Genomic DNA, 11,634 nt, shown 5'->3' on the forward strand with positions numbered 1-11,634 from the left:
ATTTGTAATAACAAATTTCAAAATATTTTTTTACGTGAAAAATTATATTATTAATTTTACTAAAATATAAGGAAGTTCTTACAATTTATTTCAATAAAAAAGTAATTTCAATTGATCATAAAAATAATAATTGATTATTATCAAAATTAAAAATTTTCTTTATTTGTTAGATAAACGAAACATTAATAAAAGAAACAAAAATATTAATATAATATTTTTAATAATTATTAAACATAATAATAATTAAATCATTATTAATTTAAAATAAATAAATAAAAATTTTCACTTTTTTCTCAATTCTTGTAGCGGAAGACGGGGGTAATGTACTAGTAATTGAATATATTGAAGAATTTTAATAAAAAGGAAATATTGCACAATCCCCCCACAATATGGTAGCTACTTTAGTTAGGTTCCATTTTCTTGCTTTCAAAAATAGAAAAATAGTTTCAATAAATAATTATTTTTAATAATTAAAAACTAGATTTGTAGTTTCTTTTAATAACAAAATGCATGGTTTTATTTTCACAAAAAATTATCTTAAAATATATTAATGTTATAATTGTTAATTTCAAGTCCAATTATACGTGGTTTCTTTCAACTTTGTACTATTTTATATTAATTTGCTTGTTTCTATTACTTAGTATTACAGTTTAACCATTTATGCATTTTTTTTTATAATTTGTTTCCACTTTTGTCCTTTTAAGAAATTTGTTATTAAAAAATAATAAATAAATAATAAAAGTATAAAAATTCCAACTTTACTTAAATTTTATTAATGATTATATGGAAACAATTTAAAAAGAAGAAGAAGAAGAAAAGATGAGAACCTGAATTAATTAGACGAAAAATATAGGAACTTTTTTTGGTCCACCAGAAAAAACATATTAAAACTCAAACAAATTTAGTCCAACGTACACTGAACTGAAGTTGTTTTTAATGGCCAAGAAACTGAAGTTATTAAAAAATAGATTTAATGTCATTGGAAGGTTCTTTCGTATGGCAATTAATTAAGTAGTTCGAGTTAAATTTGAATTGGGTTAAAAAAAATTTTTCTGAGTACTTTCGGATTTTGGTCGATGTTTCGTATTAGGATTATTTCATACTTTTTGAATTATTCATATTTAAATTAAATGATTAGGTTTCAAAATCAAATCAAATCAATTTAATTTCAAGTAATTTTGGAATAGTTTTTCACATTAATTATTTGAGTTTGAGTCATTCATACTCAAGTTAATTCAAATTCTAATGATTTCGGGAGTTTGAATTTGAGTGAATAATTTTTCATTTTTGGATTAGTTTTACTAATTCTAATAATGATATAATCATTCTATAATTGTAGGCACCGATTTTATCTGGATTTACTATTTTTATTTTAGTATAGTATTAATAATTTTAATAATAATAATTTTAAAATATAATTATTAATTATATAAAAAAAACAAAAAAAGAGAAAAACAGAAAGTAGGGTGGCTGACACTGCTGTCGCCCCCGACTAGCCACCCTACAACTCTCTGACCAGCCCCTGTTCAGCTCACCTACAGCCCCCCTAAAGCCACCCAGATCCCCTTTTGAATTCTTTAAAAACTCCCAACTTTTTCCCTTTCAAGCTCTCTTTGGAACCCTCATTTTCTGAAAGCTCTCTCGAACCCTCTTTTCCAAAGCCTCTCCTTTGGAACCCTTCTGAAAAACCTCCAGACATACTACCCTCAGCACCCTCTCGTTTCGAGCTCAAACACCAAACCAAACCTCTCCCTTTAACAACCTCAAATAGAATTCATACCAACAAAAAAAAACACAAACAGAAAAATAAAAAACAAAAAGACACACACAGTCCTCTCCGCAGGGAGGAACCTAGCACCAAAGCTACCTGCAAAAGCAAAAAAAAAAAATAATAATAATAACGTTAGTATTGTTTCAACAAAAAAAAAAAGAGAAGAACAGAAAACTTTGAATCCCGATCTACATCGATTGGGGTCATTTCCGACAAAAAAGAGACAAGATCTGGAAAGATTGTGTCAAAAGCAGCTTCTTGGTCACTTTTGAAGTTTTTGGCCACTGGCGATTGTGGACCAGGCGATGGCCGATGCAGTGCTCTAGCGACCGTACCTCTCCTCAAAGCCCTCTCTCCCTTTTTTTTCCCCTCTGAAACAGAAATGAGCTAAAAAAAACTGACTTTTATAGAAAACATTAAAAGCAAAACGACATCGTTTTGAACATAGGACCAAAACGATGCCGTTTCAGGCCAAGGAGATCCACGGGTTGACCCAAATCCGACCCGAGATCCGCGTAACCCGAACCGACGACCGCTTCAGCTAGCCTTGAACCGGTTCAGACGAACCGCCAGTGAACCGATTTGAATCGCTGGATCACCTGAACCGTCGAATCGATTAGACCGGCCTAGACCAACGTTGACCGAATCGTTGATCGGTCCGATTTATGTAAAAAAAATTTTTTTTAATTTTTTCTAATTTTTTTATACTATTATTTTTGTTATTTTAAGTTTTTATATTTATGCATGATAAATTTCTAAATTTGTTAGAATAAATGTCTCATTGTTTTAATAATAATAAAATTGAAAACAAGTAATAACTAAAAATATATATTAAAAATGCTTAAAAAAATAATAATAATTTTTATGATTTTTTTGCCTAGATGTTGGAGGGAATAAAAATATTTTTCTAAAAAATAATTCTGTCTAGATGTTGGAAAATTATTATTAATAAATTTTCATAAAAAATAAATATATGAGAAATTATTGATTAATTTTCAAAAATCATTGAAATCGAACTTACTTCGAAAGTCTGCCTAGATGTTGAAGATTTTTAAAGATGTTTGCATTTTCTTAAAAACGAAACCTTAAACACTAATTCATCATTTTCAAAATCCTAGGTTTCTAAAACCCCGTAAAATTCAAAATCCCTAAAATCCAGAATCTTAAAATCCCTTAAAATCCAAAATCTTTAAATTTAAAATCCTAAAAATCCAAAGGACACGTGTGAAAATTTCATTCGAAGCAATTTGTTCCCGAATGCTGCCTAAATGATGGGGCATTTAGGAAATTTTACTTCGTTAAATCTTTTCACACGATTTCTTAATTCGCATTAAAAATAAGATTAATAAACAAAAAGTATAACAATAAATTGGGATCTTAAATATAAACAATCACACCTAAGCTCTGCCTAGATGTTGGAGAGTCGGGGTTGCTTTATTATACTTAAGAATCTAACTTTTAAATTGCATCTCATCCTACATAACATTTATTAGCATACATACGTTAGCATGTTATTATCAGTAATTGTTTACACTATTCTGTCTTTAATTTTTATTTACTACTTGGTGATAAAATATTTTATAATAAAAAGAATAATACTTTTTAAAAAAATTTATGATATTACAAAATAAAATAAAAATAACATTCCGAAAGAAATAATTCTTGGTAATCTGCCTAGTTGTTGGAGAGTCACCAATAATTTTCTATAAAGAATGTTATTTCATTTTAAGGATTATTGTGTTAAATCTTAAGCAAAAAGAGTTATTTTAAATTCTGCCTAGATGTTGAAGAATTTTAAGAAAATTCTTTAACTTAAAGATTTTCTTAATATTTCTAAATAAAAATTTTAGCAAAATTTTATTTTTCCAAATGAAGGGAATTATTGTTAAATTTTAAATTAAAATCATTTTTATCAAACACCGAAAATAGCGCGTAATTAAATGGTACCAATTTATGGGCGTTGTGGGGGTGCTAATCCTTTCCTACACGTAACTGACTCCCAAACCCAACCTGATTTTTCGTAGATCGAAATTTATCTTTTTGATAAATTTTAAACCCATTTTTATAGTTTTATTAAAAAGATAAACTTTTGGGTGGCCAATCACACCCTAACAAAGATTGGTGGCAACTCCCTTTTATTTCCTCCTAATTTCTCTCGATTTTAAAACACTTTACATCTGACGGTCCCAAAATCGTTACAACAGCTTGGCGACTCCACTGGGGACTTGTTTGAAAGTCAGGCCAAAATTTTAATTATGCGCTATTGACAATGGTTGGATTTAATTGATTTTATTTGATATTTAATTTAATTTCTTTTATTTTATTTTTTGAAAACATTCATGTTAATAAATAAAATAAATAATGTGTTAATTATTACTTCATTTTGATTTTGTTTTTGGTTATGATTTATTCATGTTATTTTGATTAATACATTACCTTGCACACACTTTGCATATTCACTCGCTTGCATGAGCTCTATACCCGAGCTCCATCTTTTCTAGGAGGAAGTGAAGTAACTACACTCTCGTAAGGTGATAACCTCCGCATTTGCTAGCAAAACACTTCCACTCAGATTGAACCTTTTTCGTTAATAACCCATACTGGGCAAGGATCGGGGACTAGTCTATAATAGGCAATGATGTGAGGAATAGTCTGGGAACCTTTAGACATATAAATCCTAACCCAGCATATCGTGAGCTATAGGAAGCCTGCCTAGGATAGAGCCATACCACCTTTTTAGAAAATTACCAAAAATTAGGACATTATACATTATATTTTTTTGTTGTATGGTTATTATATTATTTCTCTTACTCGTTTATTTTGAATTCTTGAGTCATTTTATTTTATTTTATTTTATTTTATATATATTCTTTGATTGTGTACATTATATTTGAACATGTGGTATTTATTTTAGGTCAATCAATTGAAAAAAAAAGGGCAAAAGAACATTTTCAAAGATTAAGGATTTTTCTTAAATTCTTTGTTTATTGGCCGAATAAAGACTAATTTTCAAGCCTTATTTATTTCATTTTTCCTTCTCAAAACAAAAAATTTCGTATTTTATTTCATCTTTCGCATTTCATACATCATACATGTATCTCATCCCATGCGCATTATAATAGAATAATACGTGCATTCCATCCCATCCATATCAATAGGTAGCACATGCATTTTACTTCATGCACATGATCCCATGCACTTTTTGATAAGTAGTGCATGCATTCTATCTCGTTACGTATCTTAAGGCAGTGTTTACCTTGTTAAGCCAGCACAACACATGCATTGTATTTCATACATACATATCTCATACATACAGTAGGTCCGTGCATTTCATACAAATATGTTGCATTAGTCATAGGATATATCTCATCATTCATGTAAGTATGTCATAGCATTTCATACACATAGATTCATGAATAATAGGGTCGCATGAAACATACGTTGCATTTCATATCCCACCATCCCTGTAACATAACATTACATTCCTTGCATACACATTCATAGTTGATGACAATTTTTATTTGGGTCCTTGTACATACAAAAATCCATTGTCATAGGCATATATGCATTTCATGACATTTTTTTAGCCATCGTATTCATGTATTCATAAACATACTTTGTGTGTCATTGTTTTTGTGATATTTATTCAATAAGGGTAGTAATCTAGAATTTTTTGTCTAAGTCCTAGAATAAAATGTTTGTCTTGGTAGAAATTTGAATGGCAAAAATGGAAGATCGATTGGAAACAAGGATTAGTGCTTTGGAGTTAAATCAAGAGGAATTATGGCTCGAGCTTCGAGAGATGAAATGACAAATGGCTTAATTAATAGAAATGGTTAAAGGTAACAGTGGAGTTGAGTTTGTTCCTCCTCAAAGACCTATCACTTTTGTCAAGTCAAGGTCAATTGGCTCCTGTTAGTTCTAGCACTCTTTCAGAGCATATTAAGGCATTGGTTGATTTGAACAGTGATCGAAGTTTGGGCAAACTCAAGAGAGGAATGGGTGAACTAGTCACGCAAATGACTAAGCTCAAGAGTTTGATTTCCAATAAGGAGTCACCTGGCTTCAAACAACCATCACCAATTATCTCAAGTCTTAACCCGTACCTAAATCCCCCTTATGACTACTTCCAATCTCCTTTTTAAGCACCTAGAATTAAGCCCCTAAGTGTCATGCAACCTTCAAGAATTTCACACTTGAATTCACGTCTCCCACCTTACATTTCACAATCGCTTGTTTAGCATGCTATCCAATCACCACTTTATTAGCCTAATCTTTAACCCAGAGTTTCTCAAATCACCTCAAGACCAAGTATACTAGCATCTTTTTGGCAAAGCAAACCAACCATAGGATAGAAAAACTCTGGTAACACCAAAGAAAAAGCCCCTATTGATCTAATACCCATGTTCTACATAGAGTTATACCCGCTACTCCTAGGGAACTACCTCATTGCCCCTATCCCTACTAAACCTCACAAACCACCTCTCCCTAAATGGTATAACCCTAATGCCTAATGTGAATACCATTTTGGTGTTGTGGGCCATTCTCTGAAAGACTACACAGCTTTGAAACATAGGGTGCAGGGATTGATGAAAGTCGGATATCTGAGTTTTGATGCTAAGATGAAGCCAGTTATTCACGAGAACTCTTCTTTGATCTATGCCGAAATGGTAGGCAGTGCTACAGGCAATAGTAAAGTTAGTCAGGATGATGAATAAAAAGCTTTTTAAGCAAAGAGTTGTCCTCTTTAGTAATCATAGTCAACTATTTTTTAGGTGAGACAAAGGGAAGTGAGAGTAGGTTTGGCACTTTTTGGCCCCAGCCCTAGAATGGTTTATGATGTGTAAACTTGATACTTTTGGAATGAATGAAAACTTCTTTTAACCTAGATTTTCTATGAATTGATGCTTCTGTCCACCTTTAATAATTGGAGCCAGTGAAAAAGAGTGACAGTTGTGATATACTTTCATCGAACTTTCGAAGAGAAAAAAATATCTTTAGATAACCCAACCAGAATATATGATGGAACTTGAGTTTTTCCCTTCTTAATAATAATAAAATTTAGGTTGCACATCATGCATTATCTGTTTGAATTCATTTTTTTTCATGCTAGTTAAAGACAAAAGATGATGATTGTGAGTATGCTTTTGTTAAACCTTCAAAGCCAAAAGATTTTTAATAATAAAATTCATGTTGTGCATTTTTTACTTCTGATAATTAATAAAAGGTTAAAGGATAGCTATCCTAGGAAACAAGGTTAGTTCAGTTTGCACACTTATAGCACTCGAGTCTATACCAGAGTCATGAAAAATGAAGATACAAATCGAATGGACAAGTAGAAAAGGCTCAGAGAGAGATCAATGAACAGTCACAAGAATGCAACACAACATGAACAAACAACTAGTAGAATTAAAACAGATGATAGTGGAATTGATAAAAAGAAAAAAAGTTATTGAGACACACAGGACAAGGGAGGAAATAGCTGTTAAGACACTATTGTATCCATCTAGGTTCACATATGTTCAAGATCGCCATGTGTCACAAGCTCCTCCAACAACTCATCAACCTTATATTGGCCATTTTGTCAAGTTACCATCATTTCAAATAAATGTCAATCCTAGGCATACTCCTCACGACTTCACTACTGTGCCTAATGTGGATGATCATAAAAAATTAAAGAAATTGAAAAAGATGCCAGATCCATCAGAAGATATAGTGATGAAATATAAGTATAATCTGTTCGAAGGTAGATTGAAAGCAATTGAAAGCCATGATGTGTACGAGAATGTTGGCAGTAGTGAACTTTATCTAGTACCTAATCTTGTTATTCCATCAAAATTTAAAGCCCCAAGTTTTGAAAAGTACGGTGAAACGAAATGCCCTTTAACACACATCACCATGTACTGTCGAAAGATGACAGGTTACACTCATGATGATAAATTATTGATCCATTGCTTTCAAAATAGTCTCACTGGACCTACAACAAGATGGTATGCTCAGTTAGATCGAAGTAAGATTTACTCTTGGAATGAATTGGCTAGGGCTTTTTTAGCACAATACAAGCATGTTGAAGATATGGTGCCAGATAGGTTATCCTTACAGAACATGAAGAAAAGATCAACTGAAACATTCAAAGAATATGCACATAGATGGAAAGACATAGCAGCTCAAGTACAACCACCCTTGTTAGAGAAAAAAATTACTGTTTTGTTTGTCAATTCTTTGGACACTCCCTATTATGAAAGAATGATTGGAAATATCTCCAAAAACTTTTCGGACATGGTAATTTGTGATGAAATTATAGAAAATGCAATCAAGAGTGACAAGATTAAGTTAAAAGATATGTCAGATGTTGAAGAGGAAAGTACATCATAACAGAATAAAAGAAAAGTGCAAGCAGTCATAATGGAAGGGCATCTACCTAATAGCTTTATCCCATACGATTCTTTTCCTGCTTATCAACCCAATCACCTTGCCATAAGTCATATCTCTCAAAACCCATATCTTTACCAACCAAGCCAGCATTTGAGCTTTCTAACAAATTCCCATCCTCAAATGGTCATTCATGATCTTGTTTCTACATTTGAACCCACCACCCAACCAACAAAGAATCGAAAAAGACCAATGAATGATCAAGAGAAATTACCCATCCCTATTTCTTACCTTTTACCTTTGCTAATAGAAGGTCGATATCTCACTCCTGTGCCTTTGAAAACAACACCAAATCCATCAGCAAGGAGTTACAATCCTAATGACAAGTGTGATTACCATATGGGAGCAATTGGCCACTCAACTGAAAAATGCAAGCAGTTGAAAGAAAAGGTTGAAGATCTTATCAAGAATGGTATTCTGACTCTGAAGGTAATAGAACAATGGAAGTTGTTGACTCTATTCAATTGTCAAATGTGAGAAATTGAGATGAAGATGGAGGTTTCAAGTTTTGAAAATCAAGATAGGATGATTTTTTTTTATTTTTTTTATTGTATATGTATGATATGTGCATTATGTCTCTAGAAGTTATCTAACTTATTTTGGAAGAATTGAATACTTTGGATCTTTTTCATGAAATTTTCTCTTTATGCATTTGTTTGAATAAAAGTCTCACATAAGTAACTTTAAAAAAAAAATTAAAAAAACAAAAATAAATAAAAAAAGAGAAAAACAAGTTTTTCTTTTGCAATAAAGATGGAATGATTCTTAAGGGAAATGGTGATTACTATTAGGAAAAAGCTCATCAAATACCTCCACACCTTTTCAAATACATTCAAGTCCCTAATCACTTAAATGATTGGACTCATCAACCATAACCTTTCAGGGAATGTGAATTTGAGTTCAGACCTTAAAAAGCCGATAATCTTTTCTTGGGCAAAGAACAAAAGAGATTAATTTTGAAAGTTTGTTTTGAATTTCAAAAATTAGATACTCTTTCAAATTTTCAATTGATAATTCAATGTGTGTCAAAATTTTGCTATGACCATAGATACAAAAATACTTGAGCCTTTTTCTTAAATAACCTTTGTTCCATGTCTTAAGGCACATTGAGAAAAAGAAAAAAAATATTTTTCTGCCTAAGACAATTTATTTCATACTTTTATACCTTTTCTCTTCCTTTCATCAAGAAAATGCCAAAAAAGTTTGGAGCCCAAAGAGCCTTTTTAAACTATGTGATCAATCCTATACGACTTGATTGTCATTAGAACCTTGAGTAAAAAAGGATGGGGCATAAAAAAATAAAAAAAAGAAAAAAAAGAAAAAGAGAAAAAAATAAACAAAAGGGATATATTCAATGATTTGCTCTTCTAACCGAGTGATAATGTTTGAAATGATGAATGGCCATCTTTCTCTATCCTTCTCGTACATAAAAATTATCCATTTGTTACTCATTTGAGCCTATTAAATTTTTTGTTCCAAAATAAACCCTAGCCAAGGATCATTTTTTACATTAGGGGGCAAAATTAGGATACATTCAAGATTAACTTCAAGAAAAGTATCCGATATTGAAAGCATCTAACATGCCCTTTGGAAGTGAAAGTCTGAGGTAAAAAGTGAACAATGCTTCAATTGAAATTTCAAGATTTAAGAAAGTGAATAGCTAAAGATGAAGTTAAGTATTTCTAAGGCAAAACAAAGAAATCTTAGAGATAAGAATCTAAAGCTTTAATTAGAATTCGAAAAAAAATTAAATAAAAAAAAGAAAAAAAAGAGAAAATATGTACCTTAAAAATGAGAATTCAATGCCAAAAAAAAAAATGGTGAGTAAAGTTACTGAAATTAAAGCCAAATGTTTCAAAACAAGGGGGCAAAAGAGGAAAGTCAGAGAATGCCCATCAAGATCCTTGGCCTAATCAACCTGAATAACATATTTTGAGCCTATTTATCCTTTCTTTCAGAACCCTTAACCTCAACCTACATTACACACCTTGAAAAGGCCATTTTAATCAAATGTAGATACTTGGATTGAAGAGTAATATCCTTGAATTTGTATATACTTGTTGAATTCTTCATTGATAAAAAAAATCTAGCTTTAAGGTGAAAACTCTAAAAGGGTAGTTTAGAGTTAAAGTTATTTTTAAGGCCTCATAATGAATTTCAAAATTCCAAGGTTCTATATGAAATAAAAGGTCTCGATACAAAACTTTTTGAAGGACCAGTACCCATTAAAGACCTTCCTTGAAAAAAAAAAACCAGCCTTATCTTCTTATTAATTCTTGTTTGAAAAGTAATGGCTAGTTTTGAGACATTAGAGTATCACGTTTTCAATAAAAGAAGTGTTTTAAAAAATTATCTCTTTTGTGAGCCCAAGAGAAATCCTTGCAACCTTATCGAGCTTTACATAAGATATGCCACCAGTGAAAAAAATTGAATTATCAATTATGTCACCCATGAGCATTTCAAATAGTAATCATCAATTTTCAAAAGATTCAAAAGTCTTGAGTTTTAAATTTTTTCATTCAATTACAAAGATACTTTATATAGGGTAATTTTTTATCACTTTTGAAAATTTTTAAGATTATTTGAACATTTTGTACATAATACTGAGATCATTTTTTTGGGTGAAAATAAAACAATAAAATTTAAACAAAAATTTTTCAAAAAAAAACAAAAAGGTAAGAAGAGTCTTTGCATTTGCATCGCTTGTATCTGCATCACAAGAAAGATATTCGTATTTACATCATTTGCATTGGCATTTGTATAAGACATTTGCATTCACACCATAAGAAAATTTTGCATTTGCATCATGACATCTGCATTATAAGAAAAAGGTATTTGTAGGGGCATCTACATGAAAAGGACATTGTCATTTGCATTGTGAAAAAGTCAAATGTATCAAGCATTTGCATTCTTACATTGGCATTGACATTTGCATCAACATTTCCATTAGCATCATTTGATGAGAATAGACATTTGTATCATGTTTGCATTTATCAACTTTGTAAGTATTAAAAATAAAAAAAATGGGCATATTTTTAAAGTTTTAAAGTCTCTGTTTAAGAGAAACCGTTCTCAATCAAGATTTCAAAGCCTCTGTTTAAGAGGAACCAATTTCAATCAAGATTTCAAAGCTTCTGTTTAGAGGGAACCTTCCTTAGAAAAGACTTTAGAGTATAAAAAATCTCTGATCAGGCGAAAGCCATGTTTTAAAAGATTTTAAAATTTTTAAAGTTTCATTGCCTCTGATTATGAAGAGCATTTAAAGATTTTGAGATTTGTAAGATCTCCCAGCATAATCTCCAAAAGCCTCTGCACATGACTTTCAAGATTAAAAGATTTTTAAAATTTTTAAAGTTTCATTGCCTCTAATTATGAGGAGCATTCAAAGATTTTGAGATTTGTAATACCTCCGGGCATAATCTCTAAGACCT

The sequence above is a fragment of the Durio zibethinus genome, chromosome 23 (genome assembly GCF_047325235.1).
Source record: "Durio zibethinus cultivar Kanyao isolate XHJ-2024 chromosome 23, ASM4732523v1, whole genome shotgun sequence".
NCBI lineage: Eukaryota > Viridiplantae > Streptophyta > Magnoliopsida > Malvales > Malvaceae > Durio > Durio zibethinus.